This window comes from Mirounga angustirostris, unplaced genomic scaffold (assembly GCF_029215605.1).
Source record: "Mirounga angustirostris isolate CCGP_5_RB_7025 unplaced genomic scaffold, mMirAng1.0.hap1 SCAF_9, whole genome shotgun sequence".
Taxonomy (NCBI): Eukaryota; Metazoa; Chordata; class Mammalia; order Carnivora; family Phocidae; genus Mirounga; species Mirounga angustirostris.
Genome location: NW_026991717.1, coordinates 63,861,304 through 63,882,522, shown reverse-complemented (window position 1 = coordinate 63,882,522; position 21,219 = coordinate 63,861,304). Strand labels below are relative to the sequence as shown.

The 21,219-nt window shown below is 42.1% G+C and overlaps 1 long non-coding RNA gene across 5 annotated transcripts in view; it reads right to left on the bottom strand.

The window, feature by feature from the left end:
* The window catches only part of LOC135361589 (uncharacterized), a 178,371-nt gene that overhangs the window by 122,635 nt on the left and 34,517 nt on the right, over positions 1 to 21,219 (bottom strand). For 2 of the 5 annotated variants that reach the window (XR_010405069.1, XR_010405065.1), the window contains exon 3: positions 19,782 to 20,107. This is a non-coding gene — a long non-coding RNA (uncharacterized LOC135361589). Of the gene's footprint in view, positions 1 to 4,799; positions 5,061 to 17,912; positions 20,108 to 21,219 lie in introns of those variants that run through there. The other 3 variants (XR_010405068.1, XR_010405067.1, XR_010405066.1) reach the window with 3 other exon arrangements.

Sequence of the window (21,219 nt, the reverse complement as noted above, 5' to 3'; positions counted from 1 at the left end):
GAGCCACCCAGGCACCCCAGGAACACTGGAGTTCTAAGGCACTCTGAGGCAGTGTCTCTTAACTGAGAGCCAGGGACCCCCATCACAATGTTTCTCAGTATTTAGTCCAGCTCATTGAATCAGAATTCTTTTGGGTGCTTGTTAAAATTCAGAATCTTAGGGCCAATTCCTTAATCCCCAATGAATCAGAATTTCTGGGAACGGAGTCCCAGTATTATTCTTATGTGTACTGAAATTTCAGAACCAACCCATGGCCTATGCATGGCATTCAGGGGATTTTTTTTTTTACCCACTGAAATTATTTTCAAAAATTCTCTGTGATGATTCATATTGCATTTTTGTACAATGATCATATTACCCATAATAAAACTCTCAAAGCAGTTCATGGCTCAAAATGATTAAACAAACAAACAAACAAACAAACAAACAAAAACCACTGGTTTTAAAAGGAAGTGGGGTTGATTTAGAATACCAAGCAGAAATTTCTCATAGACCCATTTCTTGAACAATTGACAAATCCTAGAAGGGCAAGTTTTGTCCTTGCTCATAGGCCAGGCAGCTCTTCACAGATGCAAACAGCTCAGAGCCCCCAACATTTCTATTTTACCCAGAAAAGCAGCTTCAGTAAATTTTCTTTGAGATCAGATTTCCTCCGGGGTGCACCTGGGGTCTGACCTTACTGTTCTCTATTCTAAAATCATTTGCATTCAGTGAAAGTTTGTCCACATCTAGGAGCCACAGAGTTCCTCTTAAAATACAACAGGCCCCATCAGCTTCAAACTCATATAGGAAAACACAGCTAGGTAGGGAAAGTGTGTGATAGCTCAGCTCTCATCCTCGGTAATCAGGCTACTCACTTTACCTCCTGCTTCAGTTCCTCTTTAGTGAAAAGGAAGGTTTTTTTTTTTTATTTGAGAGAGAGAAAGAGAGAGCTCGCAGGGGAGGGGGTGACAGAGGGAAGAGGGAGAGAGAGAATCTTAAGCAGACTCCCCACTGAGCACAGAGCCCCTGCGGGGCTTGATCCAATGACCTTGAGATCATGAACTAGGCTGAAACCAAGAGGCAGACACCCAACTGACTGCACCACCCAAGTGCCCCCGGAATTTTCTTTAACATCTTGGGATTCTGCACCCAGTTCCAGTGTGTGGGCTTTTTTCTATACCATCAAGCAATTCTTGGACACCAGCTGGGTGTCCTACAATTCAACTCAATTCTGACATTATCTACCTGGAGATAGCATCAGATCCCACAGGTGAAGGGCTCAGTCCCACAAGACTTCTCCCCCTCTCCTTCAGAGGCCAGTCACTAGTCCAAGTTCTTACCTGTGCTTCTGACCAAAAGGCTATAGATCAGAGGCTCCAACCATCCTCCTTGGGTTTGATTAATTTGCTAGAGTGGCTCACAGAACTCTAAGAAACAGTTTACTTACTAGATCACAGGTTTATTAAAAAGGATATAACTCAGGAACAGCCAGATGTAAGAGCTGCATAGGGCAAGGTAGAGGGGAAGGAAGAGCTTCCATGCTCTGTCCAGGCACTCTTCTCTCCCTGCATCTCCATGTATTTAACAACCCAGAAGCTCTGGGAACCCCATCCTTTTGGGTTTTTATGGAGGCTTCATTACATAGGCATGACTGGTTAAATCCGTAACCACTGCTGATTGAACTCAATCTCTAGCCCCTTGCCCCTATCTGGCAGTGGGGAGGGGGTGGGAATGAAAGTTCCAACCCCCTAAACACACGGTTGGTTTCCCTGGCAACTGGCACCCATCCAGAGGAAGTCACTTCATTAACCTAACAATAGACACCTTTATCACTCTCCTCCCAGGAAAACTCCGAGGGGTTTAGGAGCTCTGTGCAGGAACCTGGAGGAAGGCCACATATCTATCTCTTATTTTAAATCACAATAACACACTTTCTTAACTCTACTTACCTCCCAAAGTTTAAGAAAAATAACAATATGAAAGTGAGAAAGGTAGAGACTGTTAGTGGCTACCTAACTCATTTCATTAAGGAAGATCGCAAGGCTCAGAGAGCTCAAGGGATCTGTGAAAAAAGTTCTTAGCTTGATAAAACTGCAAGGACTGTCACTCACATTATCTCACTGACCCTTCAAGATAAGACACTCCAGGGAGAGACAGGCCAGCTGGTTTTAGTACATCCTTTGGCTCTTAAATCAATGCTTTTTCCACTTGACCAACCTGGCTCAAAAAGGAGTGATAAATATGAAATTTCTTTGAAAAAAAAAGGGAATTATAAATACAATGCACTAGTATGACTATCGCACCCATGATTCTAAATATGATTTTTGTTTGCAAATGGAAACAAAGAATCATTAGCCACACGATATAATAAACAGAACACCAGGCTAGTATTCAGAACTGGCCTAGAGGTACCCATTTCTCAACAGCAAAGGACCCTTTTGTCCTAAATGGAAATTGATTCAGTCATTCATGCACACAATTATCTAATCCAAGCAATTATCTAATCTTTTAAAACTTGATTTTTCATAACCAGTCTTCCTAGCCACAAATTTGCCTCAGAGAGCCTTTTATGATACTTGCTTGAGGTAACACCAAACTTTTTTCCAGAGTACTTCCACACTGGGCAATGTCTATTGGTTAGAGAAGAATGAGGCTGAAGTGGCATATAAAATAGTCCAACAATAATGAAATGCAGATAAACAAAATCTGATCTTACACATTCAAGAAAAACTTCTCATTCATTGAGAAGCTGAGAAGTTTATATTCCGGATTTAACATGTATGTCAAAGGAACCATCTCTTTAAAGTCAAACAAGTCTGTTTTGAAGCCAAACAAAAGTGAGAAAGGAAGAAAAGCCCTTGGCAAAATTCAAAATTCCAGCTATTCAAAATAGGATATTAACTTATTAGTCATGTGGGAAGCACTGAATATATTTACTGCTATCATCTTCCCATAAGGCTTTTCCACAAGTTGAGACTGGGAAATGTACACAGAAAAGAATAACATAAAATAAGTATAGAGACTATTGGCCGTATAAACTCCATGAAGTCCTCAAACAGAGGATGTAGCAACATACTTTTCAAGCCAGTGTGTGTCACTAGAGACAGTTAATATTAAAAATGAAGTTGAATATTTGAGTGGTTGAAAGGGTCCACTGTATATATTCTCCACTAATATCCTTAAAAATCTATAGTTATTTTGAGAATGATTACCAGAAATCACTCCATTCCCCTATCCTCCTCCTCTTCACCGTTACCAACTACAGATCTTCTTAAAATATATTTCATAAGACAAGCAAAATAAGGAAGACATTTGAAGATTTGCATTCTTCTCCTCCCTTCCTCTGACATAACTGAGTTGAACATATCATTATGAAAAGTCAAAACTAATAACAGATTTGTGTGGCTCACAAATGTAATCCAAATCTAATCTATCCCTGAAAGCCTGCTAGTGAATTTTTTTTATTCTTATGTTAATCCCCATACGTTACATCATTAGTTTTAGATGAAGTGTTCCATGATTCATTGTTTGTGCACAACACGCAGTGCTCCAAGCAGAATGTGCCCTCCTCAATACCCACCACCAGGCTAACCCATCCTCCCACCCCCCTCCCCCAGAACCCTGTTTGTTTTTCAGAGTCCATCGTCTCTCATGGTTCGTCTACCCCTCCGATTTCCCCCTCTTCATTCTTCCCCTCCTGCTACCTTCTTCTTTTTTTTTTTTTCTTAACATATATTGCATTATTTGTTTCAGAGGTACAGATCTGAGATTCAACAGTCTTGCACAATTCACAGCGCTTACCAGAGCACACACCCTCCCCAGTGTCCATCACCCAGTAACCCCATCCCTCCCACCCCACCCCCCACTCCAACAACACTCAGTTTGTTTCCTGCGATTAAGAATTCCTCATATCAGTGAGATCATATGATACATGTCTTTCTCTGTTTGACTTATTTCACTCAACATAATACCCTCCAGTTCCATCCACGTCGTTGCAAATGGCAAGATCTCATTCCTTTTGATGGCTGCATAATATTCCATTGTATATATATACCACATCTTCTTTATCCATTCATCTGTCGATGGACATCTTGGCTCTTTCCACAGTTTGGCTATTGTGGACATTGCTGCTATAAACATCGGGGTGCACGTAGCCCTTCAGATCCCTACTTTTGTATCTTTGGGGTAAATACCCAGTAGCTGCTAGTGAATTTTTATGGTAGGACCCTATGTTTCATTATTTTAAATAGGAATAAAGCAGCACACTGTGTTCTCAACCCTTCCAAAAATTCCAACCTATTTCCCCAAATATCACTAAAAACACTGTGCAATATCTACCTATAATTCACCAATTGTCTAATTCTTTGATACTTACTATACTCCTTGGTGGATAGTTTTATATGCCAGACCCAACAGTACTATATAGTTTCAGATATTATTACATTTTCCTTCTACATTGCAACACACATGTACTCTGAAATGAAGAAATTATCAAGCCACATAGTGAAGATGGACAGTGAATATAAATAACATTAGCAAGAGGACTTTTAAAAGCAAAGCAGTTTTAAAAATAGCTGCTTCCTGACCAAAGAGTTGCCTGAGACAAGTTTGGCTAAGAGAAGCTGCCCGATGGTAGGTGAAGGTGAGCAAGAACAAGCTGGTAAAAAGAAAGAAACATGCATGTTTGAGGTTTACCCACACCCAAGCACAAGGAACTTAGGGACTTTCTTCTTCTCCAGACACTCAAGTCTCCAGGAGTGGTGGCTAGAGACCATTGTCTGAAGGTTTAGATGCAGTAATGCATGATCCCTTCTGACCTCTTACTAGTACAGGCTCTTTTGAGGCTCTTAGGCTCACTAGTTCCTTCTCAGGTTTGTCCATCTCCTTTTAAAAGGACATGTTATTTAATAATGTGGGAAGATTCGGGACGCCTGGGTGGCTCAGTTGGTTAAGCGTCTGCCTTCGGCTCAGGTCATGATCCCAGGGTCCTGGGATCGAGTCTCTCATTGGGATCCTTGCTCAGCAGGAAGCCTGCTTCTCCTTCTGCCTGCCGCTCCCCCTGCTTGTGCTCTCTCTCTCTGAAAAATAAATAAATAAACCCTTTAATAATGTGGGAAGATTGAAGGGGGCTCAGAAGTATACTATTCCATGTGTTAACAAGCAGAGAAGAAATAAATATTGGTAAAACCAACCAAAAAAAGTTAAAAATAGGATAGTGAATGAACATGCACATGTGTAGATAATCAAAAGTAGATTGATATACACCCCAGGAAAAAAAAGATTAACCCCAGAGACCTACATGTGCGTTCTAGGCTAGTGAAGAGAACAGACCCTCAAACCAGAAGGAGGACTCAGTCAATTATATTTGATCCAGGCAACCATAACCACAAATGATCTTACTGACCCCTTAAAAACAACACAATAATGTAAGTCGTTATTCTGGGCTGCACTGTGTCCCTCATGATTCTTATGTTGAAGTTCTAATCCCCAGTACTTCAGAATATGACTGTATTTGTTGCTAGGGTCTTTAAAGGGATGATTAATGTTAAATGAGGTCATTGGGTGAACTTTAATCCAATATGACTGGTGTCCTCATAAGAAGAGATTGGGACATGGACACAGACAGAGGGATATGACCATATGAAGATACAGCAATAAGGCAAACATCTATAAGCCAAACAGAGAGGCCTCAGGAAAACCCATCCTGTCAACATTTTGATGTCAGACTTCGAGCCTTCAGAACTATGAGAAACTAAATTTCTGTTGTTTAAACCACACAGTCTGTGGTATTTTGTTATGGCGGCCCTAGCAGAGTAATGCAGGAGGACAGTTAGTATTTCATCTATTTTAAATATAAAAATATTAGAGATTCAGAAAAAATTGAAAGACTTGTCCAAGTTTATATAACATTTCAAGGCAAAAAATAGAATTAGGTTATCAGCCTCAACTCCCAGCCTTGTGTTCTTTCCCCTATACCAGCACAAGGACACATTGCTTGCCTGTGACAGTTCTATGCATCAAATGTCTTGAAGTGTGGGTTCTGCTTCTGTTTCCCAGGGTGAGAGATAGTGAGCCCTTTTTTGTCTATTTCAGTTCTGTATCTGCCTAGGGCAGGTTTACCTCTGGCATCAAGTGGCCTTTCAACTTCTTAATATGATTCAGTGGCAAAAGTCTGAAGGATCAAATAAAGAGGGGATAAAGGTTCCCTGTTATCTATAGCACTCCAGCACTGTCAATACTAATTTTAATTAGTGCCTCAATAGTATAAAAAAAAAAAGAGTTTTAGGAAATCACATTAGAAAGACTATTTTTAAATTTTATTGTGCTGAGTCTCCAGAGTTTTTACATCCATTTCAGATTTGGGACAGCATGAAAGGTGGGGCCAGATGCACCTTCTAGTCTTTTTCTACCTTGAAAATTAATGATGGAAAGGCAGCCATAGAAATTGCAATCATGAGGGGGCTGTGTAGTGCAGTTGGTTAAAGCTTCGACTCTTGGTTTCGGCTCAGGTCTGATCTCAGGGTCATGAGATCGAGCCCCACATCAGGCTCTGTGCTCAGCTCAGAGTCTGCTTGAGTTTCTCTTTCCCTCTCTCCTAGCCCCTCTCCCTCTCTCTCACTGTTTCTGTGTCTCTCTCACTGGAATCTACTCCTGTCTGTCCTCTCTCGTCTCAAATAAATCAATAAATCTTTAAAAAGAAAAAAAATTGCAATCGTGGTCACATAATTTTCCTTTCTACTTCAAAGCCCGCAATGACTATCCACTGCTGGAAGACGGAGTTCACAATTCCAAGTACAGGCAAGAGGGCCTGCATGATCTGGCTCTCACTGACTTTGTTATCTCCACCTATTCCCTGTACACCTCATGCTGTTTGTGACATTTGAGCGTTCTCATTTCTCTGAAGATTCCAGCCATGTCATATGTGCCTTTGTTCATGTTCTTCCCTCTGCCAGAAATGCGCTTTCATTATATTATGTGTCTGGTCAGGCCCTATTTATCTTTTAAAATCCCACCTCTTGGTCACCTCTTGGTCTTCCCCAAATCTCCCCTCATCCAGCATAATTGACCCCCATTTCAGCTAACCATACTTCTATTTTGAGGCTTATTCCTTTATCCTGGGTTTAATTTTTTATTTATATGGCTCGACCCACAATGCTGCCTCATGCAGACTATGATCTTTATGAAAGTGGGGACATAGCTTGTTCATTTTTGTATCCTCAACCCCAGCACAGAGCTTATGCTGTTTTTTTTCCCCTAAATTCAGTGACTCTAATATCTCTTTTATTTGATTTTCAGTTCCTTCCATAATCGTTTTAGAAGAAAGACCAATGGGATCCACAACTGGGGACTTTCACATATTGGTTTAACAAAAGCAGTCATTAACTGTATCTCAATAAGTCAGAACAGTGGAAAACCAAAGTCAATCTGAGAGCCTCCAACTCATGCCTCACAGGATCTCTGCTCAGAGTGAAGCACCAGTTAACGTTGGTCAACGGGACCATAATAGGGAAAAGAAGGAACTCCTCCAGACACTGACTATGGAGAAAGATGGCTAATACTAAACACTTGAATGTATATTATGTCAGATCACTAAGAAAGGATACGGACAATTTTGTCTTCTGCATTGACAGACTACACAATGTAAACAAACACAGAACCCCTGATTGCTAAGACAACCTCTGACCTATCTCTCTGAAGATCATGCCAGAGACACCCAAACCCTGAAGCAAGGGATTCAGCAGGGGGGCCAAAGCTAAGACAGAAATTTGGTGCCATTTGAATTTAGGAGTGAAAAATGCAATGCTTTCTCCAGAACATTTTTCACATAGTTTGTGACATGATTCTTTAGCTTATTTTTGGCTTGTGTGACACAAACTTAGGGAAGAACTCACCAGGGGCTCAATCATAGATGGACACTTAGGAACATGCCTGCATATTTACTAACTTCCTGCCAAGTCGGGATTCCCAGCACCAAAAACAGGGTTCCAAGTGACTCATTCATCTAAAATAGAGCTCTTGGGATTTCCCATAGGATCACAGAGCCCCCAGCACGGCAGAGTTCGAGGATCTACCCTACCTCTGACCCCAATCCCTTCCATGGGAAAAGCGCTAATCAGGCTGTTTCTGTGTCTCTCTCACTGGAATCTACTCCTGTCTGTCGTCTCTTGTCTAGTCTTTGAGAAGATACCAGAAAGGCAGCTGCATTTGCCGTGGGAGGAAGACATATGCATAAATGTTAACTGAACATCTGATAGAAGAGCTGATTTAAGGAGTCTTGGGCTATACACAAAAAGATAGCTGGAAGGTGAAAGATGCAGTCACCCAAGAGATTTGTAAACACAAACCACTTAAATTACAAAAAGTTACTGTAGCCTGGCATGGTCTGTGGAGAGGGACATAACCCTGCCTAAATGGAGCACAGGTAATGAGAAACCCCTTCTAAACCCCTTTCCCTAACCACGGATGAACCTTAAGCTTGTCTGTCTCTTATGTAAGTCACCTCAGGAATACACAAAGCTGCTACTCCATACTGCCCATGTCTATAGCAGGGAATGGATCTTTACTACTTTGAGGAGCTCAATTTTGATCACGGTGGTGTTTGTATAACCTGAGTATACTTACAAATTGTCCCAGAGAGAAAAGAAAAGTTTTTTTTTTATGTCTTTGATGATATGCCTTGCTTTTTCGGAATGAGTTGTACCCGCTGCTTTAGAGATGTAAGGAGACGAGGTATTGTGCACTGCTTTCTATTGCAATTCGGCAGGTCCCCTCTCTTTGTTCTGAGTTGGTGGGTTCCTGCATTCCTCTGCTACTATATAGAAACAGTACCTCTCAACCTAGATTCTGGGGGTGTCATTTAGGACAAAGCATCAGACCCATGTCCAGTGCTGTAGGAACTCATGATGTGTGCCAGTTACTCATGATGTGAACATGACTATTAAATCCAAGAGAGACCATGTACACGCGTGCACGTGTGTGTGTGTGTGTGTGAGTGTGTGCGAGACCATTCTGAACATGTTGCAATGAGTGTCTTAGACTAGGAAAAAGCTTTGGAGGCAAACTAGCTGTGTGGTCTTAGGCAAATTTCCTAACTTCTATACGTTTGTGCTTCTTTATACATGAAATGGCAATAATACCATATACCTTACAGAAATTGTGTAAAATTGAGGGATATTATAAGTAAAGTGTGGGGAACTTAAGAGAAGCTCAAAAATTAATTTTATTTTTATTATGATTATTAAGTTGGAAAACAACTGTTCCACACACTGGCTTTTTTAACCAGTGTATCTCTTTAGAAACATCACAAGGAAACGATTCCTGACTTCAGGTTCTCTCCCATTCCTTGAGGAATTCTCTGATCAAAGACTCAAGGGAATCCCTTTGTGAAGAGTAGAGGTAGGCTTCCAAGAGTGTCCCTGGGCCATTTATTGGTCAATGAGGGTTATAGTAATGAAACTTTTCTCAGGAATTAACAACCAAAGGGTGGGTCTAGCGATATCTCTTCTTAAAAGGCAAAAGTAAACTCTCACTGACTTTCAATTCAAATAAAATTGAGGGTCGCCCGGTTGGCTCAGTTGGTTAAGGAGTCTGACTCTTGGTTTCAGCTCGGGTCATGATGTCAGGGTTGTGAGATCGAGCCCCGTGCTGACCTCGGTGCTCAGTGGGGAGTCTGCTTGAGATTCTTTTCCCCTCCCGCACCCTCCCCTCTTGCTTTTTCCCCCCAACTCATGCAGGTGTGTTTACGCATTTTCTCTCTATGTAAATAAATACATCGTCTTTAAAAAAATAAAAAATAAAAGAGATGATATATGTGTATTAGTCAGGGTTCTCTAGAGCAACAGAACTAATAGTATATGGACAGATACAAAAGAGGAGATTTATTATGGGAATAGACTCATGTGATTATGGAGGCCGAGACATCTACAATATGTGGTCTGTAAGCTGGTGAACCAGGAAAGCTGGTGGTATAATTCAGTCCCTGTCTGAAGGCCGGAGAATCAGGGGAATCAGATGGTATAACTCCTAGTCTGAGGCTGAAGGCCCAAGAACCAGGAGTTTTCCATGTCCAAGGAAATGCTCAAAAAGAGAGAGAGAATCAATGGATTGGGTGATGCCACCCCACATTGGTGAGGGTGGATCTTTTTTACTCAGTCCTACTGACTCAAATGATAATCTCTTCCCAAAACACCCTCACAGACAAACCCAGAAATAATGTTTTACCAGCTATCTGGATATCCCTTAGCCTAGTCAAGTCGGCACATAAACATTAACCTTCGTGATAGGAATACACTTAGCACCAATTGCATAATAAATACTCAGTTAATATTGACTATGGTAATTGTTTGTAGAGCCATCTTTAGCCTTCAGTTCCAAACAGTTCAGTTTGTTGATTACAAATTCCCAGGTACTGCCCTGGGTCTGACTGCAGATAAAGATCTCTTCTTTGGTCTCATTCTTTTTCTCTCTCTAAGAGTTAGCATAAGCTCTTACTAAAATGAATAGCTCTATTGGATATTTACCCTACCCCAAAGATACAAATGTAGGGATCTGAAGGGGTACGTGCACCCCAATGTTTATAGCAGCAATTTCCACAATAGCCAAACTGTGGAAAGAGCCAAGATGTCCATCGACAGATGAATGGATAAGGAAGATGTGGTATAGATATACAATGGAATATTATGCAGCCATCAAAAGGAATGAAATCTTGCATTTTGCAACGACATGGATGGAATTGGAGGGTATTATGCTGAGCGAAATAAGTCAGTCAGAGAAAGATATGTATCATATGATCTCACTGATATGAGGAATTCTTAATTTCAGGAAACAAACTGAGGGTTGCTGGAGTGGTGGGGAGTGGGAGGGATGGGGTGGCTGGGTGATAGACATTGGGGAGGGTATGTGCTATGGTGAGCGCTGTGAATTGTGTAAGACTGATGAATCACAGACCTGTAGCTCTGAAAAAAATAATACATTATAGTTAAAAAAAAAAAACAAGAAGAAGAAGTAGAAGATAGTAGGAAGGGAAAAATGAAAGGGGGGAGATCAGAAGGGGAGATAAACCATGAGAGACTATGGACTCTGAGAAACAAACTGAGGGTTCTAGAGGGGAAGAGGGTGGTGGGATGGGTTAGCCTGGTGATAGGTATTAAAGAGGGCACGTTCTGCATGGAGCACTGGGTGTTATACACAAACAACGAATCATTGAACACTACATCAAAAACTAATGATGTAATGTATGGTGATTAACATAATAAAATAAAAAATGTAAAAATAAATAAATAAATAAATAAATAAAATGAACAGCTCTTAGTGATCATAATACAACCAAGAAGCCATAGACATAAGTGTCCAGATTTTGAAGGAAACTGTTAAAGGGCCTTGAAAGACTTGAATAGATTATAATAAGGCAAAAACATTATTCAAAAGTGAAATCTAAGTTTCTCTACCCCACTGGCTCCCAGCCTCCAAACATTATTAGGTTTATAAACATTGTAGAATGACTGATGAATATGTGAAAATATAAACCTCTACTTACACTATTTAAACTGTTGAATTATTTTGTTAATGCCTCAGAATGAGGCATTGATCCATGAAATTCTGTTTCATAATCTGAGTAAAACCAATGTCATAACCCCAAATCCAACAAGATACATCTGCTTTGTTCCTGAGGATGTATTCCCATGCCAAAACGCCCAGGATTCACTTTTCACCTCTGTCTTCCTGAAATTCCCTCTTTGGTGGGCACAGCTGCATGCCCAAACGGGACTCTAAAAGACTGTTCTTTCTCTCAAAAAGCCAGCCTGGGTTCTATTACTCCTCTCCCCTCATGCTTTGCATCTGCCTCCCGTCAGGTGTATCCTTCCAGGCAAGCGGCTTGGAAAACTGTGGAGAATAAATGCCTTTGGTTGTATTACCTGCCAAGACAATCTGAATTTTACATCTGGAGTCCCTTTTCCAGACCCACCTTTCCTACATACCACAAGGAACAATAATCGTTTTTGAGTCGTGCAGAGAGAGTAATAATGTGAGAAATTTTTTTAATTTCATAAGCAGAAAATTTTGTTAATGGGTGAATGTGTTCACAATCTTCCCCTCCTTCCCAAGTGGTGGTGGTATTTTTTTTTTCCTCCAACACTTTTTTTTTTTTACTACCCTTAATTCTACTTATCATAAGTTAATGGGCCCCAGTCACTGACATAAGTTATTAAATAAAAATATTTTTTATAAACTTTCTAAGTAATTTTTAAAAGCATGTTGAGTCTTGGTTTCTTCTTTGAAAATTCCACTTCTCTCCTTTTCTCCTCCCCATCTCACTGATGCCGTTCCTATACTACATCAAAGGCTGTCTTCTTATTTACCTCCTTCCTCAAGAGAAGGGCACCCCCTCCTTACTGGATCTCATACTAAATTTCCTCTCAGATCTTCAAGAAAGAAATAGATCAAATTCACTCATGAATGTTTCCTAAAGCTGCTTAGAAGAAAATTGTTTAAGAAACTCAGAATAACAATCCTGAAGTTTTACTTTTTAATCCTTCTCACATATTTTCTGCACACTGATGGATTCTCTTGGATGATGTCTTATCGTGCTCTCTCCCCACATGCTGTATTATTTCAAAAGAACTCAGCTATTTCAAAAGGGAGAATGACATCAGGCAAAAGGACTGGATTTGAGCACAGCACAGCTCTATGTTTATCGTTCTCCCCCAAACCCTGAATCAATGAGTTGTTCTCTCTGCTCCCCTTACCTCATCCATTATTGCTAGGTGGCGGGGTGCTTTGATCCCCAGCCCCAGGACAGCAGTTCCTAATGGAAATACCTCTGCCAAGAGATACTGATACAGAGAAAAGTCAGGACAAGGCAGGTAAAACCCCCACCTGATGAGGCAAAGTACTTTCTTGGTTCCAGTCTTATTGTATAAAAAGTAGGTCAAGAAAGTGATGTGAACTTGGAAAATAGAAAAGAAAGTATGTTTACATGGGTTTATGACATGGCTACCAAGTGTCGCTTACTGCTGTGGAGGGCAGAAGCAGCATTTCCAAGCCTAAATGTTTAACTGCTCCCCTAGAAGCTGTCAGAAGGTGCACGGGGAAAAGATTTGTCTGTTTCCGGCAGAAAAAGAGAAAGGAAAATTCTAGGTACTTGCCCCAGATTTGGAAACAGGCCTTTAATACAGGGGGACAAAGGCATTTCAGTTTGCAACAGGGATTCATTCTCTCTCACTCTCCCTCCGCACATCACCATCAACAGGGGGCTGGATACAATTTCCCTTCCCTTGGTCTGAGAACTCCCTTACAGGTAAGTCACAGCATTCGACAGTATAGTTACCTGGACAACTGAGGTATGGAAAACAGAGTTGAAGTTCAGATAAAGTTCCAACAGAGGTTCCCATTGTTCGCTCATTTAGTGTCCACCAGCGTGCACGCAGCAGTTCGGATTACATACAGATTTCCATTCTAAATAAGCCCCTAATTAAAAATAAAACCCTCCCTCCATCTCCTCATAACTCTCACAAACCCTTTTTTCCCTTTGGGCTCCACCTTCTCAAGCTTGGTCCTTGCTCACATGTGGATTACTCCGGGAAGTCTGAAGTGCTTGGGCATGGGGGAAGGGTGGGAGAATGCGCTTTGATTCACTGTGATTCTTTTCTTTTTTTCTTTTTTTTCTTTTATTCTTATGTTAATCCCCATACATTGTATCATTAGTTTTAGATGTAGGGTTCCATGATTCATTGTTTGTGCATAACACCCAGTGCTCCATGCAGAATGTGCCCTCCTCAATACCCATCACCAGGCTAACCCATCTTCCCATCCCCCTCCCCTCTAGAACCCTCAGTTTGTTTTTCAGAGTCCATCGTCTGTCATGGTTCGTCTACCCCTCCGATTTCCCCTGCTTCATTCTTCCCCTCCTGCCACCTTCTTCTTCTTCTTTTTTTTTTCTTAACATATATTGCATTATTTGTTTCAGAGGTACAGATCTGAGATTCAACAGTCTTGCACAATTCACAGCGCTTACCAGAGCACATACCCTCCCCAGTGTCTCACTGTGATTCTTTTCTTAAAAGATCAGACTTTGAAATTAGATAAGGTGAAAATAATTGCAGGTGCCTCCTTATAAATACTGAATGTTGCCAGTTCAAAAGAACAGCTAAACAGTTGCACAAAGCTCAACCTGTTTAACAGGAAGGCTCAAAAGAGATCTTGACGCAGATTCTATCTATTACATTGGTAATTGCAAAATGACCAGCAGGACTCGAGAGTGTGAAAAGGTCATTGCCTGATCTTGCAGTGCTGCAGTGTTTGAGGGAGAAGGGTGGGGAGTGTGTGAAAACTATGGGGCAACTCGGAAAGGTGTAGGGAGAAGCAGTTTTTGTCTCATCCTTAGAGAGAAGACTGTCGTTGAAAGAGCCCTGAGACTGCAGAAATACAAAGTTGTGAAATACCACAATGACATAGCTTCGATAAGAGGGGTTTCCCCTTTCCTTTTCTGCAATCTGTTAACTTGCTATGCAACTTGTTAAAAAATCAGATATGAAAAACAACCTTAAAAACACGATTTCCAGAATTCTGAAATTCTCTACTTCACTCCTCTGTCCTCCCTACCCTACCTTAGCCTCAGAGTAGAACGAGACAAACATTCATGGTTTGAAGCTACCTGTAGGTAGCTTCCCTTGTGGACGTGTGACATGATATATATAAGCACAGAGCAATTGGCCACTGAAAATATTTCCACAGCATTGCATACACCTGCTTCTCCTTTTGTACTTCTCTCCCCAAGTTCAACCATGTTGACCTTTTCAGGTGCTCCTCCTGGGAAAGTCCTACACGTTCTGAGGATCTGGCAAGCTACCTTTTTATGCACTTAGCTCGACAAACGTTGTGCTTAAGGGGACCTATGAGAGCAGTCCTCCAAGGGAGGGGACAGAGCAGGCTTCCCCTTAACTCAGGCCCTCAGACTCTCAGGGGCCAGTGCTGGGCTCCACATTTGATTCAGTTTCAAGAGTCAAACAACCATGTGTGATAGCTGGATTGGCGCCAATTTCAGTGTCCTTGCCCATGCTGTCCTAAGCAGGCCTCTCTGGAGGTGACACTATCCTCTAACTTCCTGGACTGTGGTCCTTGACTTGGGACAAGCCGTAACCAGAGACACAGGGATTTGTGCCTTACCACACTGCGGCTAAAATGCCAATCCATTAAAACCAGTCTCATCTTGGCCCCAAACACGCTGAACATGGATAGACTAGAGAAGATATATCCCTCGTCTCTGAAGGTTTAGAATTGATCCCTTCTCTAGCATCGGCCGATCAAAAATAGTCACTGTACCCTCAAGGGAATAAATTGTAAGCACAAAGTACCTTTTAGGAAAAACACGTATTTCCCCACCTTAAGTCCTTGAAGTTGGCAATGCATTTATTGCATGGAGTCCCAGCTCATCCCAACCCCGCTCAAGAATTGAATGAATATGAATGTTGCTTCCATCACTTAGAGCTACCTGCCCATCCAGACAGGTTTCATGGCAGACACGGTCAATGCCATAGTGAGGGTTAATGTGACAACTAGGACCTCTCAAGATATGCCTGCTTTCAAAAGATAGTTAAAAGACATAGGTTACAGAATTATGGATCTGTAAAACCAGAAACAAAGAGTAGTGGCCCCAGAAGAGTCTTTATTTTTCAGCCATCCAATCAAAGAGCTGCGTTTTCAGAGGTCTTTGTGGAAAACTTACAGTTTTTCAGTGGTTAGGTTGGGATAAGTCTGTGTATGTGTGGGGAAAGGTGTTCTACATAAACATTTAATGAAATGGGTATTGTTTAGATGGAGTTGATATGTATGTCTGCCTATTACTTCCATTCAAATAAAAGAGATAGAAGTACCCACTCTCAAATATAATCTTTGAGTCTTGTTATCCATCTGCCTTTTTTCTAGCCAAGTTGCCAACAGCCCTTAGGTCAGACTGGGCCTCGGTCTTGCTAAGACTACTGCAGCTGTACGTACGTACGTAGCAGTCTTTGCTGACTCTGAGCTTTGGTATACACAGCATCCTACTTTATCCCTCATATCAGATCCAACCCTTTCCGTAAAACCCCATTCAAGTCCACTTGTAGGATGGCTTCCCTAACTCTGTAAGGTATAGATCAGATGACAGTTACAGGTGTTTCCTGCTATGGGATTTACAAAGGAGTTTCCCATGAAGCCCCAGCAAAGCAGTCTGGCCCACTCACAGCATATCTCACACGTGAACTGTATGCCTACACAACTCATTCTTGTCGAGAAAATAGGTTAGAAGTTAGGACATGAAATCATTCCTTTCTTTTTTTAGCAATTGCTGGTATAATTACGGTTACCATGGAGGGAAATATGGATGGTGAAAGATAACAGACTGAGGCTCCTTGCTTGCTGATCCTTGTTCTGGAATTAACTAGTTTTTTGACCTTGGACAAGTCACTTCTTCTCTGTGAGCCTTCATTTCTTTCTTTGTGATAAAATGATGACTGGGACATATGATGCCTCAGTCCCTACCAGCTCTAAAGTTGTATGGAGACATTCATTCGTTCATTCGTTCGTTCATTCCAGAAGCATTTACTGAGCCCCACTGGTGGGTCTGCCCCTGTGCTAGGGTTCTGGGAATACAGCTAGGAAAAGACCAATACAGCAGTCTCTCTGATATCGTGCTGCTTACAATCTAGAAGGCATCTAATAGTTGCTAGCACATACCTAACAGATAACGACTCAAGCATAGCAGCAGTTAAATTCTCACTCGTGCCAAGTAGAAAGCAAGAGGTTCTAAGCAGCAGGCAGCTCTCCCCCAAGTATTCATGCAAGGATTGAAGACTCTTCCACCTTGTGGCCCGGTCATAGTCAATGCTCAGCTCTTTAGGCTGCCGTGGTTATCTGCATGGAGCCACTGGATGAGGAAAGGCAAGTTGGAGCAGGGAGCAGCGCTCCCTGCAGGAGGTACTTTGGGTTAGTTCGTGCAAGTGTCACTGGTCACACAGTCACATGGTCTCCCCTAACTGCAGGGAAGACAGGGAAAGGGACCCAGGAATCCAGAAACCCAGTCATGTGCCCAGGAAGAATAAACAGTTTTCATCCACAGCTAATCAATCTCTGCCAGGAGGTAAGGAGAGTGGAGGAAATGTGAAGAAAAGGAGATCCTACAGCAGAATTCACCAAAAGGCAGAGAGAAACGAAGAGAAAACGAAAACCAGAACAACTCAAAGCAATGACAGGACTCAGTGATTTGTGGAGGCATCTCATGAGGCCCCATCACATGAATGGCAACAAGTCAGGTGAATCTTTTGGAGGACAGTGGATCACCTGAAAATAGACAGTGACACATGGCAGCTGAGGACGGCAGGCCTCAAGAGATGAATTGATAAGTGGTGTCTAAAAACCCTAGAAATTAGCCCACATGATTCCCAGTTGAGCTAAAATTTTCATAAATAAGTCAGCATTTCTGGTGCAAACCAGTCTTACAAATTGGTGACTATGAACTACATTCAGAGCCAGGCTGGATTTTCTTTTTCCAATGGCATGATTTAAACGTCGGAAAATGTCACATGAGAAATCTGGGTTACCATGTCACCCCTGAACAATCAAAAGATATGGCAATAGTGGTTTTTCATTTTGAGTAGCAATAATCAGACAACTTTGGGTAAGCCACTGACCCCCCTTAGACTGGGCAGGTTCTATCCAATACACCATAGTCCTGCAGCTTATTTCATTTTTGACCCAGTTATTTCATAACCTGAGTTATGTAGGCAATTGAATTTGTAACCCTTAATGTAAAGAATTAATAAATTCATACCAGTCAGAAATATAACAAGAAGAACTAATTTGGGGAGTTGGTCACTTTCAGGGTCTGACAACAACCCCCATAAAACATTGTATGCACACATACATATATATGGGTAGAACAGAAACGTGAGAGCTTGCTTTGCTTTATGTTTACTTGCTTAAGCATCTATTTTCTTCAACGCATTGTGAGTTACTTTGAAAGCAAGGTTTAGAGTACCTGGCCCATAGAATGTGCCCTACTAAGGCTTTTGAAAGAAATTACAGTAAACTTATAATAAAAGGAATAACTTGAAGTGATTATAATAAAGGAAATACTGAGTGAGGTGTTGAGGTAGCCTCTCTGACTCGGGACAGATTCTACCATGATCCCAGAGCCCCAGTGGCGACTGATATCCCTGAATGTGTCCATGTGCGCCTTACAGAGAAGGAAGGGAAGGAAAGAAAGTATCAGGGTTGGAGACAAGAAGTAAGAGTGAAATGGGGAAGAAAGGGACACTAAAAAGATTCAAGTGACCATTGGTTCAAATGACCTTCTTTGGGTGATGTCCTGACAGAAACAGTCACTGTGGAAGCTGCAGTGAACAAGCCATCACAGTGATGCTCCTCCCGTCAAGATCCAGAGACCTAGGGGTGCCTGGGTAGCTCAGTTGGTTAAGCAACTGCCTTTGGCTCAGGTCATGATCCCGGAGTCCCGGGATCGAGTCCCGCATCGGGCTCCCTGCTCAGCAGGGAGTCTGCTTCTCCCTCTGACCTTCCCCCCTCTCATGCTCTCTCTCTCTCATTCTTTCTCTCAAGTAAATAAAATCTTAAAAAAAAAAAAAAAAAATCCAGAGACATAGAGAGTGATGTAGCACCTAGAGGTTCCCAACGAGAACCAGCCCATCCCACCGCCACCTGTTGGAAGAAGTCCCTCCCGTGGTTTAGCTTCATTAACCAGTATTTATCAACATTGTAGGAGTTCAGTAAAGGTTGGACTGGGTTGAATGGAACCAAAAGGAACTGAATTGACGTCACTGCTTGGTGACTTGGGTAGCAGGACAGGGAAACATCCTGGCCCTCCACAAGCTCTATGCAGAGGGCTGCCCTCGCTGAAGGCACCAGAACTATCAAAATCAATCGAGCACAAAAACAAGTCTCATGGGGATGATTAATTCTTGCTGTGAGGATGCCAGGGGATAAATGAGGTGCCAACAATTCTTTAGTCAACTCTCAGAGTTAACCATAAAGGGAGACAGGGGCTTCTGGCACAAGTTGCCCAGCCAGGCAGAGTGGGAAATGTTCACAAGTTGGCTGGTAGGGGCAGACATGTCTGGGCACAAGGGTGTTAGCTTAGCCTACCAGTATTTTTCTTGGACAGTAATGAAAGTCTTGCTGGAAATATCTTGCTATTCCCTCTTATGCTCACTCTTCTCTCTATTCTCCTAATTTAGGGGGAGAGAGGCAGAGTTGTTTTCTGAACTTCCCTGGGAAAGCTAAAGTAGGGTTTTGGTCATTTTCAGGGTCTGACAGTTGCCTCATTGATCTGCTCAGTAAGTACATATTTATTGACAACCTACTGTGTGCTAAGTGCTAGACGTAATGCAAGGGATAACAGAGACTTGGTGGTTTACTCTCTATTTGGAGAGAAAGGCCGTAAACAAGTAGACATATGCATCATAACTAACTGTGCTAAGTGGTTCAAAGAATAGGAACACAGTGCTCTAATAGAAAATTGCAAACAGCATGGTGGCAGCTTAATCAGAGAAAGCCTCTCAGAAGAAACTGAGTCCTAAAGGAAAAGAAGGATCCAGCCATGGGATGAAGAGCTAGGAAAGATTGTTCCAGGTGAAGGAAACAACATGAAAATTGTTCAGGTCTCTGAGAGCCCAACAGGAGAAGTTACCAAGAGCCTTTGTACACATGAGAGGCCCCCGGACTGACCTGAAGGAAATAGAAAGGAAATTAATTTGAGACCTTTTTGTGGTTATCAGGTTTTGGGGTCCACATGGGGTTCTGAGACTTACTGAGGAACCCCTTCAGCGAACGGCATAGAGCAAGCCAAAAGCATGACTAGCTCGAGTCCTGCTCACGTAGGAAGGCCACGGGGCTTGCCAAGCTGGACTCACGAAGCATCCATCCTACGTGAACCAGAGGATGACAGAACCAGCCCCGCCAGAGGCAGCTGGGAGTAGGATTTTCTCTCTGTTCTTCACCATGCACATGCCAGCCAAGGTCACGAGTTCAAAACGGCATCAGGAAAGTGCTTGAAGGTGCTCTAGAACAAATGTTCGGAGCTGGGGTAGGCAGCAGGCTTGGGCCACGAGGAGAGGCACACCCATTCGCAGCAGGCCTAGGTGCAGGATGGGGGATAAGAAGTTGGTTTAATAGCCAGGGAGTTCGTTATTGGTTACCAAATTCACATAAGAAAAATATAGGATTCCTAATAAAAAACAGACATCCAGACGGGGGGGTATTCTTTCTACAATGGACAAGACTCATCCTTTTGGTCTGGCAGCCTTGAGAGACATTGTTCACACCATTTCCTTTACAGTCCAAGGTTGCTAAAGGGAGAGATTAATTTTTATTGCTATGATTATCTGCTAAGTAGATGCCCTCAGGCCCTGGATGTATGTTCCATTTTGTTCTGTTAGAAGTAAATAAATTTCCTGAAGGATAATAGATTCTGGCCAAAGTACCACCTATGTAGGCCAATAGCATCAGATGTATTTGAGAAAGTGTCCAGGAAGGCCTTTCTGAACTGGGGAGGGGGGCCGGGGGGTGCGGGGGGTGGGGCTGACAAACCTTTAATCATGTGTTTGTTTTGTTTGGCATTTACTGAAAAAGCACTGACTCTCTGGCAAAATTTGGTCATGAATTCTGTGTTATTCATTTATCTAGCCTGAGTCCGGTCACTGAACTTCAACTCAGAGTGTTCAGTTCTTCCCAGAGCAACAGGTTTTGTTCCGGCTGCCGGAGATGAGACTCCTACCATGAGCCAGGTTACACTTATGTCCACTCCATGTTGTTGCCAAGATGAGTTAAATCCAACCAGAATTAAATAGAAGCTCTCAGGGGCTAGGTCAGAACTGACTTGGTCCAGGTTATAATTCCAACTGTTCTGAGCCTCCATATTTGTTTAATAATTTATTTATTTTCAGGCATTATTTCTGCATAGGGAGACCTTTTGACAATATTTCTATATCTCAGTCAGGGATTTCCCCCACTTCTACCATCTGTGTGTGTGTGTGTGTGTGTGTATTTAAGCTAAAGGAAACCTTACCACCCAGGCCCAGCAGTGATGAGGTTGTGAAGCATGCATCTTTCATCCATAAAAAGCCTCCAAACAGACTTCAGGCAGAAATTTACCAAATATTTAGCTAGGTCCCCCTGAGGTGGCGAAAACATGATTTTTCACGAACTTTAAGAGCAGTGCAAGACTTTCCACAAAGTGATAACATAGCC